Raw genomic sequence first — 18,930 nt, 5'->3', positions numbered from 1 at the left:
AAAAGATGGACATTATTTGCAATTTTTATGTTTTATTAATAATAAAACAAAGAAAAATATTCTAATAAACTCCTATATTCTAAATGACAATTTTCGCCTTTATATTGCACTAAATTCACAAACTACTAGAGGCGGAAAAACAAGGGACGCGCAGTGTGACGTCAGTGTAGTGTTAAGTTGTATGAGGGAACCATTGCCGAGCCGTACGCTTCAGTATTCTTTTCACCATTACAACATCCCGCTCCGCCAATACCGATTCACATCCGATTGTTTTATTTTATTTGTTTATTTCTCAGATGCTCTTTTACGAGGTAAGTATGACCTTAACTGTGTATTTTTTTTAAGTTTTATATTTATTGGCATCAAATAGTTTGACTTTGATAACTATCATTTCCTGTTTGGTCTTAGATTGGCAAAACAAATATTCTGCATTTCTTTTGTAATACCAAAGATAATGCAACTAATGATAATAGTAACAATAGTAATACTTCACTTAACCGTGAGCTTGCTCATTATTATTTTACAAATGTATTTACAAATGGTTCACCACTATGCTTCCAGGTTTTGAAAATACATTTTCTTTGGATGGATTGCTGGATGCAGTGAAATACTTTGATTCTTCTGAAAAGGTATAACAACCTTTCAATGACCACAGGATACCTCTTCCAACATGTTATTTAGGAAAAAAGAAGCTACTTATTGCATCAGTTAATTTGTTGCCAGCTGATACATATTATTCACTGTAATACTTATCCAGTGAAAGGCTCTCATTAAATCCATCTTTTGACTTTTTTTGACCAGGCAGTATATATATAAAATTAAGTGTAGTATATAAAACTGTAGATAAGGGATTCTCTGACTGCAATCTATTCCTGAGACTACAATCCACCAAAGACTGAAACGCCATTTCTGCCTGAACTAACTCATTAGAATGCCATTTGCACACCAATCTCATTAAGGAGAATATAATCTCAAGGAAAATATAAAGAGACTGATCCAGAAAACATCTGTTTTGTTTCTACTTTTTACGGTAAAGCAATGCTGTGTCTGCATCGCGATGTCTGGCTTGAATGTTAAATATACCTGTGCAACTTGGAGGTTTGCCCTTTATTTCTCCCAGGTAAGTCAATGTAAAGCAGTAAATGATATATTGCTATAGACAAGCAGTGTTCTGCTGACTGAGACTAGGACAATGCCCTGGTAAGGGTTCCATGTTAGAACATCATTTTATATGAAGCTTATGGCTGGAGAACAGGAAAATTCTACTTATGTTCTAATAAACAGGAGACTGAATTTGTGTTCTTTATGTTTGTATGGATATCAGAATCTCAGGGAATAGGAGTAAGCTCTGTATCTGGATAAAATGGTCTTGTCTGCATATAAATGCAAGCATCATTGTTTGTATATAGTGAAAAATTATTTTTTTAGGAGCTTTAGGGATCTCCTCCAGAAGTTGTTAGGGGTTCATTGAGTAGTAACAGACTGATCTTCAATTTGAAAAGTAAAGTTCGAGGGTCAACATCATTGGCCAGAACCAGTGGATTGAAATCCAAGATCCTCAAGAAAATGATATATGAAAACCTTTATAAACTTTAAACATTTTTTATTCTCGTTTAGCTTATCTTTGGTCTGTTTATTATGCCATTAAGAAGTAATTTATAATTAGCTATTTATTGTACAGCACTGCGTAATATGTTGGGACTATATAAACCCTGTTTATTAATAATAATAATTAGCTGTTTGACAAGTTTAAAAAAGTGCTTGTTGATCCTGCTAAAATTCCACATCCTATGTAAAGGGTAACTAAACTCAAATCAGCAAAAAAAACAAACACTTTCATTCCCCCAAGGCAGTCTGATCCATCCAGTGGTGTCTGGATTCGTCCTGGAGCCAGCGCTCTGTGCTCCGCCATCTTCTTTTCTTCTCTTGTTCTTCATCCTACGTCACCTGACCCAGGCACGAGATTGGGTGACATAGGATGAAAAAAAGAATTTGCTGATCTCCCTGCGCATGCATGCAATTTTTTCTCTTTGTGCAAAAAGGCTCCTTCTGTGCATGCCCAAGATGCAGAAGGAGCGCCCAAGAGCCTCCTTCCTGACGTAGGTATCCCGGGAGGCTTTGCGCTCCCAATCATTCTCGACCGCCTAGGCAATCGAGAATTAGGGGGCGGTGCTGCACCCCTTTTTTTTAAAAAAAGAAGGGTGTTGCACTTAAAAACATACAGAATTTTTACTTAACATAAAAGGGTTGTCTACCCTTTTAAGAAAAGTGAAAATTCTCAGTTTAGGTACGCTTTAAATTTTAACTTATGCCAGGTAAAACAAATATTCACTTTGTTGCACTTTTTCACTTTTGCAAATAATACCAAATTAACTGCAAGGAAAATGACTTCCAAGGCACTTAGGCTAATTTCTGAGGTCAGAGCATCCTATTCGGTGATATGCATCCTATGCTAGGTCATATGCTCCTATTCGGTGGGAACTATTTTCTGCAATGGATTGCATTATAATCAGGTTGTGGTGTATTTCTTGGACATGGTTCCTGGACAGAACATGTTGCTTCTGGCTATGGAGTTGCATTTGCCCCCGTGGAGTCAAACCCACATGACAAATGCCAGGGCAACGCATGCCAACATGTTGATCTAGCATGTGGTTTGCCTCTTTTGGGCACATATTAAACAACCCTTTTATGTAAAGTAAAAATTCTGTTTGGTTTTTTTAAGTGCAACCCTTTTTAAAAAAAAAAAGAAAAAAAGGGTGCAGCACCGCCCCCCTAATTCTCCGCCTAGGTGGTCGAGAATGATTGGAAGTGCAAATCTTTATCAGGCATGCATGAGCAGTGAGATTGTCAAATGTTTTTTTTCATCCTACATCACCCAAACTCACGCCTTGGTCAGGTGACGCAGGATGAAGAACAGGAAAAAGAAGATGGCGGTGCCCGGAGAGCAGGCTCCGGGACAAATGCCAGGACGATGCAGGACCCGACGCAGGACACCTCCGGAGGGATCTGACTGCCTTGCGGGATTGAAGGTGTTTTTTATTCTGCTGTTTTGAGTTTAGTTTCTCTTTAAAGAACCTATTTTTTCTTTTTTTTTTATTACCTGTACAGGTAGGAAGACTGTTACTCCATGTTCCATCTGCTTGAAATTCCCTATAATAGCATTTTGAAGTCATAACGTACCTTGAAAGATGGAAACATAAAAAATATGTCACATTTTATATGGCATCATTTACAACACTGCTGATAACAGGCAGATTTTACTGACTTTTTGTTTCTTTCGGCCGACAGTCTTCTTTATTTGCAGGTTGATTCTGCCAAAAAAGCTGATAAATTCCTGTACAGTAAAACTTCCTATCAGTAAAACTTTTTTTAGGTATCTCAGAGGATTACAGGTTCTCTGGACAGCACTGCCTCTCCCAAAGAAGTGTGTTACTGGCTGTACTACCAGATGAAAATAGAGGAGGGAAAAATGTCTAAAAAATAGAGTCTAAACCAGTCGCCACTGGCCACTTACAATCCTGTTGTCACAAATTCCTGTTTTCTACAGAGCTTAATAGCTCAACCTGAGAATTAGTCAGACTTGCCACTTACTGAGTACTTATTTGCAAGCATTTACATAGACAAGGCCAGACTGCAATTACTGCTTCCTCAGGGTCGGGTAGTCTCCACTGATGCAGACAGTGACACTGTCTGAAAGGGTTACAGTCATATCAATGGATATATGGATACACAACATTTAAACATTGAAATATTAAAATAGACTTGTAAGATGCTCCCCCCCCCCCCCCAAAAAAAAAAAAAAAATTCTATATTCAAAATTATTCATAAAACCATAGTCTATTACAATAATAAAAACATCATAGGACGAGCATTATGATCTCATATATCATTTTGAAACGTTTCACAAGATGTGCTTCTTCAGGAATAAACAATGAGACTAAAAGTACTATTTTGAGGTTATGCTTCTTGTTTTCAGATAAAAAAAATCACTGATATCTCCTTCAATTAGAGATGGACCATTGGGTAGTGGCTTTAGCTGGACGTCCGGGCCATTCTGCATCCATCACACTAGTATGGCCATTCTCAAAGATTTCAACCCATAGTTACATAGTAGGTTAGGTTGAAAAAAGACATAAATCCATCAATTTCAACCACTAGGGAAATAAACATATCCCGGATATAAAACCCTATAAGACATAGTTGGTCCAGAGGAAGGCAAAAAGAAATCATCCAGCTTTTTCTTAAAGCAATCTATAGTAGTTGCTGAAACTACTTCCTGAGGGAGCCTTTTTTGTTTTTTGGTTGAAAAGTTAAAATACAGGGAAATGTGCATGCATTGCAAAGATATGTTTTTTATTTTGTCTATTTTTTAAATGCATATGTTTATAGCACATTGTCTGTTAGAGTGGAGATATAATAAACTGGAAATGAATACTTTCCAAGCATGTTGTTATTTATTCAGAACAGAAAGTGGACAGGAGGTTAATTTGATGTGGAATGTTGTTTGCAGAATGAAAACGAATTGCATACAGTGACATATATAGTTGTGTAAATATCAGGATTTAAGTCAGTGAAAAGTAATCAGTGGGTCATTAGCAATGTATATTAACAAATACCACTTTGAAGCAGATATAAATTCTGAGTCATGTAATTTATGTTAGCCATAATTTAACGATCTGTCTGACTGTTTTTTCCAGGCTGAGCTGTTTTTTTTTCCTAATCTTTATACCGGTACCGGTAGTAGATATGAAAAAACAATGGTGGAAAAAGGTCACCAGGGCCGGTGCATGCTTAACAGCTGCCTCAATTTAATAATACAATAAGGGATTTAAAGCAGAAGAACATTCTGGTAGCCATGACTTGACTACCATTTTAATTATTTGTCCATCTTCTTAAAATATCAATTTCTATGCTGCAGCTGAATAAAATGTCCATGAATATGTTACGATTCCACATTTTCACAGACCTTACAGTGAAGAATGCCTTCCTTATCTGTAGCTTAAACTTCTTTTCCTCCAGACGCAAAGTGTGCCCTCTTGTTCTTTGTAATGATCTCAAAGTGAATAATAGGGAAGAGAGTTCTCTATATGGACCATTTATATATTTATACAGGGTGATCATATCCCCCCTTATACGTCTCTTCCCAAGGGAGAATAGATTGGTTCAGCTAATCTCTCCTCAAAGCTGACCTCCTCCATTCCTTTTATTAGTTTAGTTGCCCTTCTCTGCACTCTCTCCAATTCCACAATGGCCTTTTTGTGAACTGGTGCCCAAATCTGGACTGCATATTCCAGATATGGTCTGACCAATGCTTTGTACAGGGGCATGATTATGTTTCCATCTCTGCAGTCTATTCCTTTTACAATACAAGAAAGTACTTTGCTAGCTTTAGATATTGCAGCTTGGCATTGCATGCTTTTAATAAGTCTATGATCTACCAGAACCCCCAGACCTATTCCATTTCTGACTCCCCCAAATATATTCCCCCTAGACAGTATGAAGCATGCATGTTGTTAGCTCCCAAGTGCATAATTTTACATTTTTCTATATTAAATGTCATTTGCCACTTAGCTGCCCAATCAAACAGTACATCCAGGTCTGCTTGTAGATTATAGACATGCTGTATGGACTACATTACATATTTTGGTGTCATCCGCAAACACGGAAATGGTACTTTTAATCCCAAATTCTGTAAATACAGTAAAGGTCCCAACACTGAACCCTGGGGTACACCACTAATAACCTTAGAGTTTGACCATTCAGAGTATGGATCATTAATCACTACTCTCTGGATGCGATCTTTAAGCCACTTCTTCATCCATTTACAGATTGACTTTTCTAAACCTATCGACCCTAACTTGTATATTAATCGTCTGTGGGGTACGGTGTCAAATGCTTTCTACCTGTTTACTTCCTCATAAAAAGAGAGTAAATTTGTTTGACAAATTCTGTCTTTCTTGAAGCCATGCTGACTATCACTTATAATATTATTTTCTAGCAGAAAATCCTCTATGTGGTTCTATCAAACTTTCTAGGATCTTTCCAACTATGGACGTTAATCTAACGGGTCTGTAGTTACCTAGTAATGACTTTGCTCCCATTTTGAAGATAGGAACCACATTGGTCTTACGCCAAACCATCGGTACCATGCCAGTGACCAAGGAGTTTCTAAAAATTAGAAATAATGGCTTTGAAATAACAGAGCTCAGCTCTTTGAGGACACGTGCATGTAATCCATTAGGTCCTGAGCCACTGTGTCTCATTTAAGGCCATGACATTGCTATTATGAATTTGGACTGGTATTTGGCTCTAGCATTTTCCTTTGCGTATACAGAGCTAAAAAAAAAAGTGTTTAGTGAATCTGCCTTGTCTTTATCCCAAGTTATCAACCCAGCGACATCATTTAAGGGTCAGATCTGACCAGATCTGACCTTTTTTTTTTTGCTGTTAATATATTTAAAATATTTGGGGGGGGGGGGGGTTGCCTTTCTTTCCTTTGCAATCTGTCTTTCATTTTGAAGTTTTGCACATTTTATCTCCTTTTTACATCTTTTGTTATATTCTTTATAGGTCTCAAATGATGAAGGTGATCCTTCATTTTTATATTTTTGGAATGCCCTTTTCTTGTTCCTTATGGCTTTTTTAACATCAGCTGTGAGCCACATAGGCTTTAATTTTAGCATCTTAAACATATTACTCATTGGAATATATTTTTCAGATTTCTTTTGTAGAACAGACTTAAAACATTTCCATTTCTGTTCTGTGTTCTTTGAGGACAATATTGTCTCCCAGTCCAAGTCACAGAGAGCCGCCCTTAATAATGGAACATTTGCTCTCTTAAAATTAAATGTTTTTATCTTTCCTGTTTTTGCTTCCTGTTTACAGTTTATATTAAATGAAATTATATTATGGTCACTGCTACCCAGATTCTCTTTTATTTGCACATTTGTTATGTTCTGCATTGTTAGAAAGAACTAGGTCCAGCAGAGTATCACATAAATAAGAAAAGCAATAAAACAATCTTTTTTAGACCATTTAATTGAGATGAGCCACAATGTGACACCATTTAGATTTGTAAGCTATTCCTAAACTCAGAGGCAATAGAGAAAAACAAAGGGCTGGTTGGATCAAGAATTGGAACACTGTTTGTGCTAGTTTTATACATGGAAAATATGGCCTCTCATATGTTTTTATTGTATTTTGTTGTTAGTGTAAGAAGAAAGAATTGCATACATAAAAGAAAAACAAGTGGTACTAGTGGAGAAGTGCAAACATGGGGGAAACTGACCAACCACCAGTGGAATCCAGTTGGTTGCTTACCCCCAGGTTAACCATCTTCTTTATTTGGAATGGCAATAAGTATTTAATGTTGGCTTATCCGAAGACAGTCATCAAAATACCTTCCTTATCCAAAAAACCTTTCATGTCATTAGCCATGACCTTTCCTGGTAACATTTGAGTCTCCCATGGAGATCCAGAGTTCTCAAGTACTGTTGTTTGGTCTTCAGATCCTAGTGGTGTAACTATGTTTCATTAACAGTGACAAGTCCAAAAAATGATCACTAGATCACTCAGAATGCTTTATAATCTATTTAAAGTTGTCTAATAGATAATGGGCCTGATTTATTAAAGCTCTCCAAGACTGCAGAAGATAGACAATCATGGGTGAACTTAAGAAATCCAGCATACTTGGCATGGATCTGGTCCAGGATTGAAAATGTTTGCCAAATATTAGCAAATGATTTTTAAGAAATCCATTCCAGGTTTGCTGGATGAGGTTCCCCCATGATAGTATATCTTTTCCAGGCTTGAAGAGCTTTATTAAATTAGGCCCATTGTTTCCCACGGAATTTAAACTTTTTTTTTGAATGGTCAGGTTATTGTGATTTCATGATTGTGAAAATCAGTAGGCATTTGTGTTTTTATGTATTTGGCCATTCATTCTCCATGTATTCATTAGAACAAAATTCACCAGGAGGTGTTTTTAGAAGAGGGGACATGCAAAGTCTCCTGCATCAAAAATCCTTTTACTGCCTCCTGGTAACTTTTTCTGTCATGTTTTGTGTGGTGTGGAGCCCGGCTCTGTTCTTGGCACTGCCAAGAATAGACCTGGAGATGATGGAACTCCTGTGCACGAGCAGCAGGTACATCATCAATGACCACCCCATGGCCAAGGAGGATTGATGTGGAGTCAGTAGAGGACATGACAGTTACAAGTGATTCCACAGTGATAGAATCCTGGAACCTTTGACAGTAGAAGGTACAACGATGGAGGTAGTCATTTTCCAGAATCTACAAGTATGCTTTTTATACTTGCCAACAATGGCAAAATCTACCCCACCATGAATTTATTTCTGCTTTAGGTATACAAAAACATAATATATATTGCAGCTCACCAGTCCATGTAGTGTGGTTGCATTTATTTTTCATTTTTGTAAGTAGATACTTAGCAAGTACAGAAAATAGCGGCTGATCTTGGAATCTTCAGGAATGCAGTGTCCATAATCCACATACAATGTTATCTTCTGTCCAAGCCATTCTTTGTAAATGATAAATTTACCCCATGTAATGGACATGAAAAGAGGAATACTTATTCCCACTGATATTTAGGATCACCATTGGGTGACAATATTGGATTCTTCAAATAATACAGTGAAGGAATCAACATAGCCACCATTGGATATCAAGTATGTTATCCCTGGTATTCCTAGATTAAAACCAAGGGAAAAGCCTGATATTAAAATAGATTCCACCACATCTAGAGAATGGTAATTTGCTATACATTACTATTTCATTATTATGTATGGATACATTTAACATACCATGAGTACTTTTATATCTTCCATCAAGGCTGCAAGGAAAATCTAGTTTTTGGTTAGAAGGTCTTGTCTGCACTTTTAGTCTCATATTTGCTGTCGTTGTTAATTTTCTACCACGACTAGCGATACCGAATACCTTTCAGCCTTGACCCATCAACAATATTGACACTAGTCCTCTGGATGATGGGAAGCGTGCTTTCATAATTCTGTAAAGCTGCTGTTTAGGAAGGCAGGACACAAACACGCAGCGTGCAATGGGCGGATTTACTAAAGGAATACAGGATGTTTACTTGGCAAAATAAATACTCCTCTGAAATGCACTTAGCTTAGTGAAATGCACAAACTACCATCCAACCTTCATCAGTGTTGCACAGTTGCACAGACTCCTCTCCTGTACAGAAATTTTCTTTCTCGGATTATACTGCATACTGTGAGTTGCTCACAATGTTCAGGAGCTGCAGCAAATCAGAGAGAGCTCATCTCATTCCCTGGCTAGCAGACATTTAGCATCATCTAGTTCTTTCTTTCTTAGCCCCGATGGTCCCATTTCTACCCCTGTCTTTTATTGGAAAATATTGGCAAATTTGGGGTTTGCAAAAGCTAACCACCTCTGTAGCTTTAAAGCAGAACTAAACCAACCTCCTCTTATTCCATCTTAGCTCAGTCCTTTTCCAGGTTCTTGATCTTTGGCCTTGATTGACCAGGCTAGAATGACTTATCTCCTGCACAAGAGCACGGGAGTTTAATTAATTCCAAGTAAGCGAGATTGTACACAGAGTTGCGCATGTGCAGCTCAGTGCACATTTAACCTAAGATTGCAAACATACAGGTACGTTTGTTTAATTGCAGGAGAGACATAGTCTGCCATAGTCTGCTGAAATAGAGAACCTGCCTGCTCACTATTTTTTGTTTTCCACATTTAACTCAAATTTAAAAAATTTTTTCTATTGGTTAAAGGATGGTTCAGAGCTTGTAATATCACGTCAAATATGTTGTATGAAAACACAATTTTAATATGTATTTATATATTATGAAAAAAAATTAAAAAAATTATACTAGGCAACCTATATTGAACCTCTGGTTATTGAATAAATTAAAAAAGAACAGGTTTGTATAAGAGCATTCATTCTCTATAAACGTAGCTCTGCTGCCATCTCATGTCACCAGCAAGTAAACCCCAGCTACAGCAGAAGCATGGGTTTCGATTTTGGTTAGATTTGGAAAGAACAATAAACTTTGTTAGGTTTTTATGCCGTCTATCTGTTGGAGAAATGTTACCTATTTTCCTGTCCTGGTGAGCAGGGGTGTAGTCGTAAAAAAAGAAGAGGCAGATCGATGTTGCCCATTCCCCCAAAACAGTGAGGGCACGACATGCCCACCACACTGCACCCCTGCTGGTGAGACGACAAGTAAGGAGGACCCCCAATAGGGCCACAATTAAAGTTGTGAGTAGACTGGTCTTTATTGCAGAAGGGACAGGCTATGTCTCTTCTTCAATAAAGCAAACTTACCTGTCTGTTTGTAATCTTCTTTTTAATGTACAATGTGCTGCACATGTGCAGTTCAGTGTACAATTACAATGAATGGACTCCTGTGTACATGGGCAGAAGTTCCATCATTTTTCCCTGGCCAATCAAGATGACCAAGTATCCCAAACCCAGAAGAGAAAGATAGGCATGTAAGTTTATTTTAAGGGTAGATAACCCTTTTATAAAAATTTAAAAAATAAATAACTTAAAAAGATAAAAAGTTACATTTTTTTAATTACTTTTTTTTAAAAATAAAAAGAAAGCAAAGTGAAGCTTTGGGCTGGTCCTTCAGGAATGCACGGAAGGGTCTTTTTCTTGCAATAAGAAAAAAGTGTCAATCTTACCCATGGGCAGTGAGAATGGCACTCTTTATTTCCCATTTAAGTCACTAAACCTCACACCTGCGCAGTGCAAGTTCAGGTAATGTAGGTAGAAGATGTAAGAAGATGGCAGTGCTTGTGAAATGCCTCCGCACTGGGATGAAGAAGGATTTTAGGACAGCTCGGGACCGACCCAAAGCCACATGTGGGGGAATCAGAGGCTCTGTGGAACATAGTTAAATAATAGGTTAGGTTGAAAAATGACATAAGTCCATCAAGTTCAACCACTAGGGAAAAAAACATATCCCAGATATAAAACAGATATAAAAGACATAATTGGTCCAGAGGAAGGCAAAAAAAAAACCCTTGTACAATTTGCTTCAACGGGGGAAAGACAAATTTGTAAGAATAAGGAAAGCAGGGTTTTTTTGCACAAAACAGAGAAGTTGTATTTAGTGTATCATTAAATATACAGAACTTAACAACTCGCATAGACAAATTTAGTTACATTTGCTATATATAACAATCTTTCCTTATAGATTTACAAAATAAATACCAAAAAGTCACAGAGTACAAAATGTCATCAAGTGTAATTAACGGATTTGATGTTGGACCACAATATATTTTTTTGGGGTCCACAAACTGTTAAATTGGCCTTATGAGGCACTAGACATATTTCATCTCAACACAGCATATATATTATATTATTGCCATATATTAATAATGCTTCAATCATGTTGATAATTGCACCTGACGCGTTTCGCCTTGTTAGGCTTCCTCAGGGGTAGTAGCTTTGCAACATGTATTGTGGCACTTGTAATATTTATATCCAGGCCAATAAAGATAAGTGTTAATTAGTTGCATTATAGATGTGTAATCATATATTTACTTTAATATAAGCAGTTTGTAAACGCATATAAAATCAATATATGGATCGGTAGTGAGCAAGCCAACGGGGGAAAACAATTCCGTCCTGATTACAAGAGGCAATCGGATGTTCCCTGGATCAACAGTCACTGGTATTTTTACTTTAAAGCCTTAATCACCAGTTCTGTCATATTCTGTGCTTCTAGAAAAACATCCAGCTTTTTCTTCTATAAGAAGACAAATTAAATGGTGTTTTTTTATGTTTTCTGATAATTCTGCTTAACTTAGCCTGTCCCTCCTGAAATAAAGAAACTGTCTGCTCTTAATTTCTTTTACATTTAGGTTTTGTTTCAATTTAATAGGCCATCACTTAAATGTACAAATTGCTTGACTGGTTAAAGAATAAGTGAACTTTAGGTTAAAATGCAATCAATGCAACCAATCATTTCATCCCTTTTTTCACCACCTAACCTAAACTATGCAATCATTTCCTTCCCCTGATTAGTATTTAGTTTCATAAGGCCTTGGTCCACCACAAAGTTTACCTCCTGCTGGTAAAATTTTCTTTTTTGCTACTTTTTTTCTTTGTGCTACAGTTACCAAATGGGGTCAGAGTCCTGCAGAAGATCAGTGGTGTAGAAATAAGGTTTGCAGAGGTTTTAATTGAAACTGGGAGCCCTTTACTGTAGGGTCCTTCTTATGTCCACTGTCTGGCCACTGTATACAAAGCTGGAAGAGGAAATCCTGACTATTGGCTTCCCTTTCCTGCATTACGTGATGTGACATTACACATGCAGAAGAGGTCTGGGGGGCTCCTAATGTGAATAAAGGATTTTGATATAAAAGGGGAATGCTTGTGGTTGGTGGGACTACGATACCAAAGGTGATTTGAAAGGGGGGTATCTTTTGTGAAATGATCCCCATCGCAGGGGAACTAGGCGTAGGGCCTACATGACAGGGTGTGAGGGCAACCTCTGTAGGTGCTTAACCCCCCTAGCGTTCTAATTCTGTGCAAATTTCCATGCAAAATTTGTTCCAGTTTTTTTGCATGGAAATTTATTTTACATTGTAGACTGTAATTCTTAGGCATAATTCACCGATATTTAATAAATTCAATAATACACTTTAAATGAAAAAACACTAAAATCTGTAAAAAAAATAAATAAATATTAAAAGACGTATTATAATTGTGCAGTCGCATATATTTAATATATATATAATTATATATATATATTATATCAATATTTCTTTGTATTGGACTCAATACAGCTATTTTGTATTGAATCCAATACAAAATTATTTGAATTTCCCACCGCCAAGTCCAGGCCGCACGGATGCATATACCGACTGTCACCAGGAAACCCCGTAGATCGAATCGACACTTCGCGGCTGGAGATCGGAGGAGCAGGACGTGTCCCCAGGATCTGCGGGTACCAGCAACAGAACAAAGTAAGTGTTTTTTTTTTAGTTTAAAGCAACCCCGAGTGTGACTTGGGATTACCGCTTTTTGCACGTAAAATCCACCCTAAATCACACTTGGGATTACCGCTAGGGTGGTTAAAGGGTAAATTCAGTGAGGAAAGGTTTGGGTGGGATGTTGGATATATTAATGTTGTAGGTTAATGTATGTTAATTTTGTATGCTAAATGGTTATTTATGTAAATTTACATCAATGTATGTTGATTTAAAGTTTAAAATGTTGTATTTATCCATTATTTATTGTTGGTAAAATGGTAATTTATTTTGTTAAATAAAATAAACAGCTGCTTTGTGGCTATGGGACTGAGCTACCTGGTCAAGGATGACAATGATGCAAAGTGGCGGGAAAATTTTGGGGAAAACTCTAATGTAAATTGGGGAGTCTGATGTATAAAGGAGGTCCATTTATGAAGTAAGGAACACTGATCTGAAAGTCCATTAATGTGAAGAAGTTGTCCTAACACTGGGGCTCACACGGATCTGTAGCTAGAAGATCATCAGCCATTAAAGAGTGGGGCCCAGGATCAAATCCCATGTTGGGATTCTGAAGAGGCAGACGCTCAGACATAGCGTACACGTCTAATAAAGTGAATTTATATCTGTTATTTCTTTCTTTTAGTAAATAAAAAAAGAAGTACCATTCATTTTGTACATTGCATTTGAAAAAGTGTAATTATTAGTTTAGACAAATGACTTGTAATTGCACCCTGCCGGGGTGATGCAAATTTTGTGAACCCAGGGCACCAATGGGTAAAACCTGGATAAACGTGGTGCCTGTAGAACACTCCAATGAATTGTATTACACTGAACACACAAGGCTTAGTCCTTTCAGCAGTTTACTTAAATACTGTGCCATAATTCACAGTGTTACAGCCAGACATACATTGCAGGTCAAATAGTTATTGATTTAAAAAAGTAAACTTGTTCATTACAGTTTTTCTGCACACAAATATCTAACACCATGTCTGCGCCTACCCTGAAAAAAATAAAACCAGGCAAGAAACAGTTTGTCCTGGGCTATGTTACATAAAACATAACATATACAGTGCAATAGCGATTAATATTTAGTGCGTGCAGCGGTTAGAGCTATGTAATGTACAACTTAGTGTGTATACAGTGCAGGAATCAGAGTGCAGGGGTCAGGGCTGTGTAGTGTAAAACATAGTGTTAGAAAGTTCTGGGGTGAAAGAGCACCTATAGATAACGGGACTTTAAAGAACACTCACTATACATATAATAGAATCCACTTTATTATAAACTATTAAAATTGTAAAAAAATCATAAAATCAAGTATAACACAGGACATAACAGAAGATCTCCTATTGGGGTGTCCTACAAAACTCTGCACCCACTCAAATGTCTCTACGCGTTTCACGGATATATCCACTTCTTCAGGAGAGTGGAGATCTATGATTATAACAGAAATATATATATTCAATATGCCAAAGTGCAATCAAAAACTATATTATAAATCGCAGCAACACTTTTCATAGTTTGTGATTCACCGTTAAGGGGTGAAATACTATGAATAGTGTTGCTTCAATGAATCTTTATTTATTATATTATTAGGTGTACCAGCTACATACCAGATACCTACCTCAAATTTTTATTAGCTTTTGTTCAAGGTTGCTACATACCAAAACCAGGTATATGTATCATTTTGGATGTATATTAAATGATAAAGTTTTTATTGTACTTTGGCATATTGAATATATATATTTCTGGTATAATCATAGATCTCCACTCTCCTGAAGAAGTGGATATATCCGTGAAACGCGTAGAGACATTTGAGTGGGTGCAGAGTTTTGTAGGACACCCCAATAAGAGATCTGCTGTTATGTCCTGTGTTATACTGGATTTTATGATTTTTGTACAATTTTAATTGTTTATAATAAAGTGGATTTTATTATATGTATAGTGAGTGGCCTTTAAAGTCCCATTATCTATAGGTGCTCTTTCACCCCAGAACGTTCTATGTCTATTTGGGATGTGGCCAGTTTAAAATCGAACAGGTTGGATATTACAGTTTGTTTGTTACAACATAGTGTTTACTGTGCAACAATCACAGTGCAGGGATCAAAGCTATGTAATGTACAACTCGGTGTATACAGTACAGGGGTCAGGGCTATGGAATGTACAACATAGTGTTTATAGTGTAGCAATCAGGGTGCAAGGATCAGGGCTATGTAATGTACAACTTAGAGTATACAGTGCAGAAATCACATTGCAGGGGTCAGGGCTATTTAAGTACAACATAGTGTATACAGTACAGGGGTCAGGGCTATGTAATGTACAACATAGTGTTTACAGTACAGCAATCAGAGTGCAGGGATCAGGGCTATGTAATGTACAACATAGTGTTTACAGTGCAGCAATCAGAGTACAGGGGTCAGGGCTATGTAATGTACAACATAGTGTATACAGTGCAGAAATCAGAGTGCAGGGGTCAGGACTATGTAATGTACAACTTAGTGTATACAGTGCAGAAATCAGAGTGCAGGGGTAAGGGCTGTGTAGTGTACAACATAGTAAATACAGTGCAGAAATCAGAGTGCAGGGGTCAGGGCTATGTAATGCACAACTTAGTGTATACAGTGCAGAAATCAGAGTGCAGGGGTCAGGGCTATGTAATGTACAACTTACAGTATTCAGTGCAGCAATCAGAGTGCAGGGGTCAGGGCTGTGTAATTAATGACACAGCCTACATAGGTAAAACTTGTTAGGAGAAAGTGATAATGCTCAGCAGTGTTTGTTTCCCCCCTTAAGTAATGGTGATATTGCAAATCCCTTACAGTGGGTATATGACAAGAAATCAAACAAAGGCAACCCAGAAAAGAAACATAAACAGTATATACTTACTTGACACTGATATATTCTTTTCTGTCTGCAGAATGTTCTACATACAACAGCTTTTAGTGTGTTGAATGACCGGTTTCCCCCAGAGTTCTTTTTCACCTTGCATATCTCTACATCTCTACAGGACACAGCAGTGATGTGAGGATCTGCAGAAAGAGCCATATAATGTTGCAAGAACCAAATATCTGACTCACCAAGGCAGAAGACTCTTAGTCAGTGAATATGAGCTACATTAGTAATAAAGGCAGCCGGAAAGGTAACTAAACAATGTTCTTGTACAGATCAGGCACTTTTTGGTGGTCAGCAATCTGTAACCCCCCCCAGTCCCATTTTGGTGGTCAATGTCACCTTACAGCTAGTTGGCATGGACCCATTACTGTTGGTTGCATTGTGTGCCTTCCTACTTCTTGTTGGTAGAGAGTTACCCACCCAGTGCTGGTCAATAGTTGGAGAGGTGCCCTTTACTGCCAGTAAGAGCCCACTTACTACTGCTTATTAGAGAAGTACCACCATGTTGTTGGTCATTGGAGAAGTGCCCTCATACTGCTGGACATTGAATAAAGAGCCCCATTTCTACAATTCAGCTGTACTGCTGATCAGTGGCTGGAGAATTTCTACTCTTCTACTGGTCAGTGCAAATATGCCTCCTCATTACTGTTTAGAAGAAAAGTGCCCTCCATACTGCTGTGCCCTTTACTACTGGTCAGTAGAGAGGTACCCCCTTTAGTGCTGGTCAGTGGGTGGACAGGTGTCCCTTCATTACAAGTCTATGGAGAAGTTCTCCATTGCCAATGGTCAGTAGAGAATGGTCCCTTGCTAGTGGTTATTGGAGAAGTATCCCCTTACTTCTTGCCAAATAAAATAATCCAACAGGAGTCATTGGAGAATTGACCCCTTACTTCCAGGTCAATAGTCCCACTTACTACTGGTCATTGGAGATAGTCAGAGATGACCCCTTGTTTTTGGTCAGTAAAGAAGTGCACCCTTTCTAGTGGGGAAGTAACCCCTTACTGCTGGTCATTGAATAAAGACGTGTCCCTTACTACAGATAAGTGGAGAAGTGCCTCCTAACTGTTGGTCAGTAGGGAAATTCCACCTTTTCTACAGGTCAGTGAAGAAGTAACCCCTGTACTGCTGGTCAGTAGGGGGTGAAGTGCCACATTACTACTGGTCAGTGTAGAAAATACTCAGAAGAAAAGTACTCCCCTTACTGCTGGAGTTGGGAAGTGCCCCTTATCACTGGTTCGTAGAGAAGTACCCCCTTAGTGCTGGTCAGTCGGTTAAAGTGCCCTTTATTGCTGGTCTGTGGAGACATTCCTCCTTTGCTAATGGTCAGCAGAGACATGCACCCCTACTAGTCATCATTGATGAAGTAATTCCTTACTTCTGGTCAGTAAAGGAATACTATTTACTACTGTTCATAGAAAAAGTACCCCCTTGGTATTAGTATAGAAGTGCCCCCGTACTACTGGTCCGTAGAGGATTGATGCTTACTTTTGTTCATTGGGGGAATCCCCACCACTTGTTGTTGATCAATATAGAAGTGCCCCTTGCTGCTGGTTTTTGGAGAAGTGCCATATTACTGCTGTTCAGTAGGTAGAGAATTGCCCCTCTACTATTAGTCATTGAAAAATGCCCCCTTATTACTGGTCCACAGAAAGATGCCCCCTTACTGCCAGACAGTGGAGAAGCACCCCCTTGTTGGTTGGTGATTAGCAGTAAAGTGCCCCCTTACTACTGCTCCTTGGAGAAATACCCCATTACCTCTTATTGGAGAAATGCCCCCTTACTACTGCTCATTGGAGAAATGCCCCCTTATTACCTCATATTGGAAAAAAATGCCCCCTTACTACTGCTCATTGGAGAAATACCCCCTTTTTACTTCTTATTGGACAAATACCCTCTTACTACTGCTCATTGAAGAAGTGCCCCCTTCTGCTCATTGGAGAAATGCCCCCCTAATTACTTCTTATTGGAGAAATGCCCCCCTAATTACTGCTCATTGGAGAAATGCCCCCTTACTACTGCTTATTGGGGAAGTGCCCTTGTACTGCTCGTCCATGGGTAGAAAATTACCCCCCCATTTCTAGTCAGTGGAAAAGTGCCCCCTGCCTGCTAATCCATAAAATGGCGCCCCCTTCTTGCTGGTTAGTAGAGAAGTGCCCTTTCCTTCTGGTCAGGATAGATTTACCCCCTGTACTGTTGATCATTGGGTAGAGAATTGCCCCTTTACTACTGGTCATTAAGGACCCGCCCGCTTTCCACTAGTCAATGAAGAAAAGCCCCTTTGCTGCTGGCCAGTGGACAAATTACCCCATTTTTGCTGCCGTCAGTCCTATGCCCCCCGTGTAATTTGTTTTTTGAACATCATTTCTTTTGAACGACATTTACCTGGCATGTATAGGTAGCTCATAACGCTCCATCCAGCAGTCTCCATTAAAGGAAAGGATGCCATGGACCCAGCAGAGAGGACATTTTGTCTGCATAGGCATAAAGTCATGTGACCAACACTTCTAGGGCCCTCCATAGCTCAACCCTTCCACGCATTTACATGTATGCACCTGGAAATAAAATAGAAGTGAAGACAAAATCTTAGTTGCAGATTCTCTTCGAGCCTGGAAAATGATTGAAATGTTAATGATATACACTTTACAGCATTAATATAAAAGTTATATTCCCTGAATAATTCAGCCTCACATCTTTAGGTGTTGTTCTACCAATATTAATTACACATTATTACGCATATGACATTTTCTCATGTTACACTTTATTTCGTATTCATTACTGAACCAGGAGCCACCTGGGAGCCGCCCACCCCTGGTTGCCGGGCAACCGCCTCACTCACTCATCTATAGGCATCAGCTCTCTTGCCTATACCTCGCCAGGAGTCGGACGTGCATTCTCATTGGCTGATGGTTCTACGGCGCTCTCCCTTATTGGCTGTCACTCTCGGGCCACTCTACGTCACTTTCTCACACCATTCCGTCGTGTAGAGCCGGCGGGTGGTTGTGATTGGATGGCGAGAGACGCCGGTAGGCGGTGTTAAGTGTTCGTGCGGTG

The 18,930-nt window shown here is 38.5% G+C and overlaps 2 long non-coding RNA genes across 2 annotated transcripts; both read right to left on the bottom strand.

The window, feature by feature from the left end:
• Window positions 1-3,102: 3,102 nt before the first annotated feature.
• LOC140332620 (uncharacterized) lies at window positions 3,103-9,068 on the bottom strand. The gene is made up of 3 exons (XR_011921205.1): window positions 8,823-9,068; window positions 8,397-8,707; window positions 3,103-3,180 (listed from the first exon to the last, which is right to left on the bottom strand). It is a non-coding gene; the product is annotated as an uncharacterized lncRNA (long non-coding RNA).
• Window positions 9,069-10,547: 1,479 nt separating this feature from the next.
• LOC140332619 (uncharacterized) lies at window positions 10,548-18,537 on the bottom strand. The gene is made up of 3 exons (XR_011921204.1): window positions 18,262-18,537; window positions 15,874-16,016; window positions 10,548-10,891 (listed from the first exon to the last, which is right to left on the bottom strand). It is a non-coding gene; the product is annotated as an uncharacterized lncRNA (long non-coding RNA).
• Between the last annotated feature and the right edge of the window lie 393 nt (window positions 18,538-18,930).

This window comes from Pyxicephalus adspersus, chromosome 6, assembly GCF_032062135.1.
Source record: "Pyxicephalus adspersus chromosome 6, UCB_Pads_2.0, whole genome shotgun sequence".
Classification (NCBI taxonomy): domain Eukaryota; kingdom Metazoa; phylum Chordata; class Amphibia; order Anura; family Pyxicephalidae; genus Pyxicephalus; species Pyxicephalus adspersus.
Note: the sequence above shows the minus strand (reverse complement) of the source record. Positions and strands in the feature narration are given on the sequence as shown.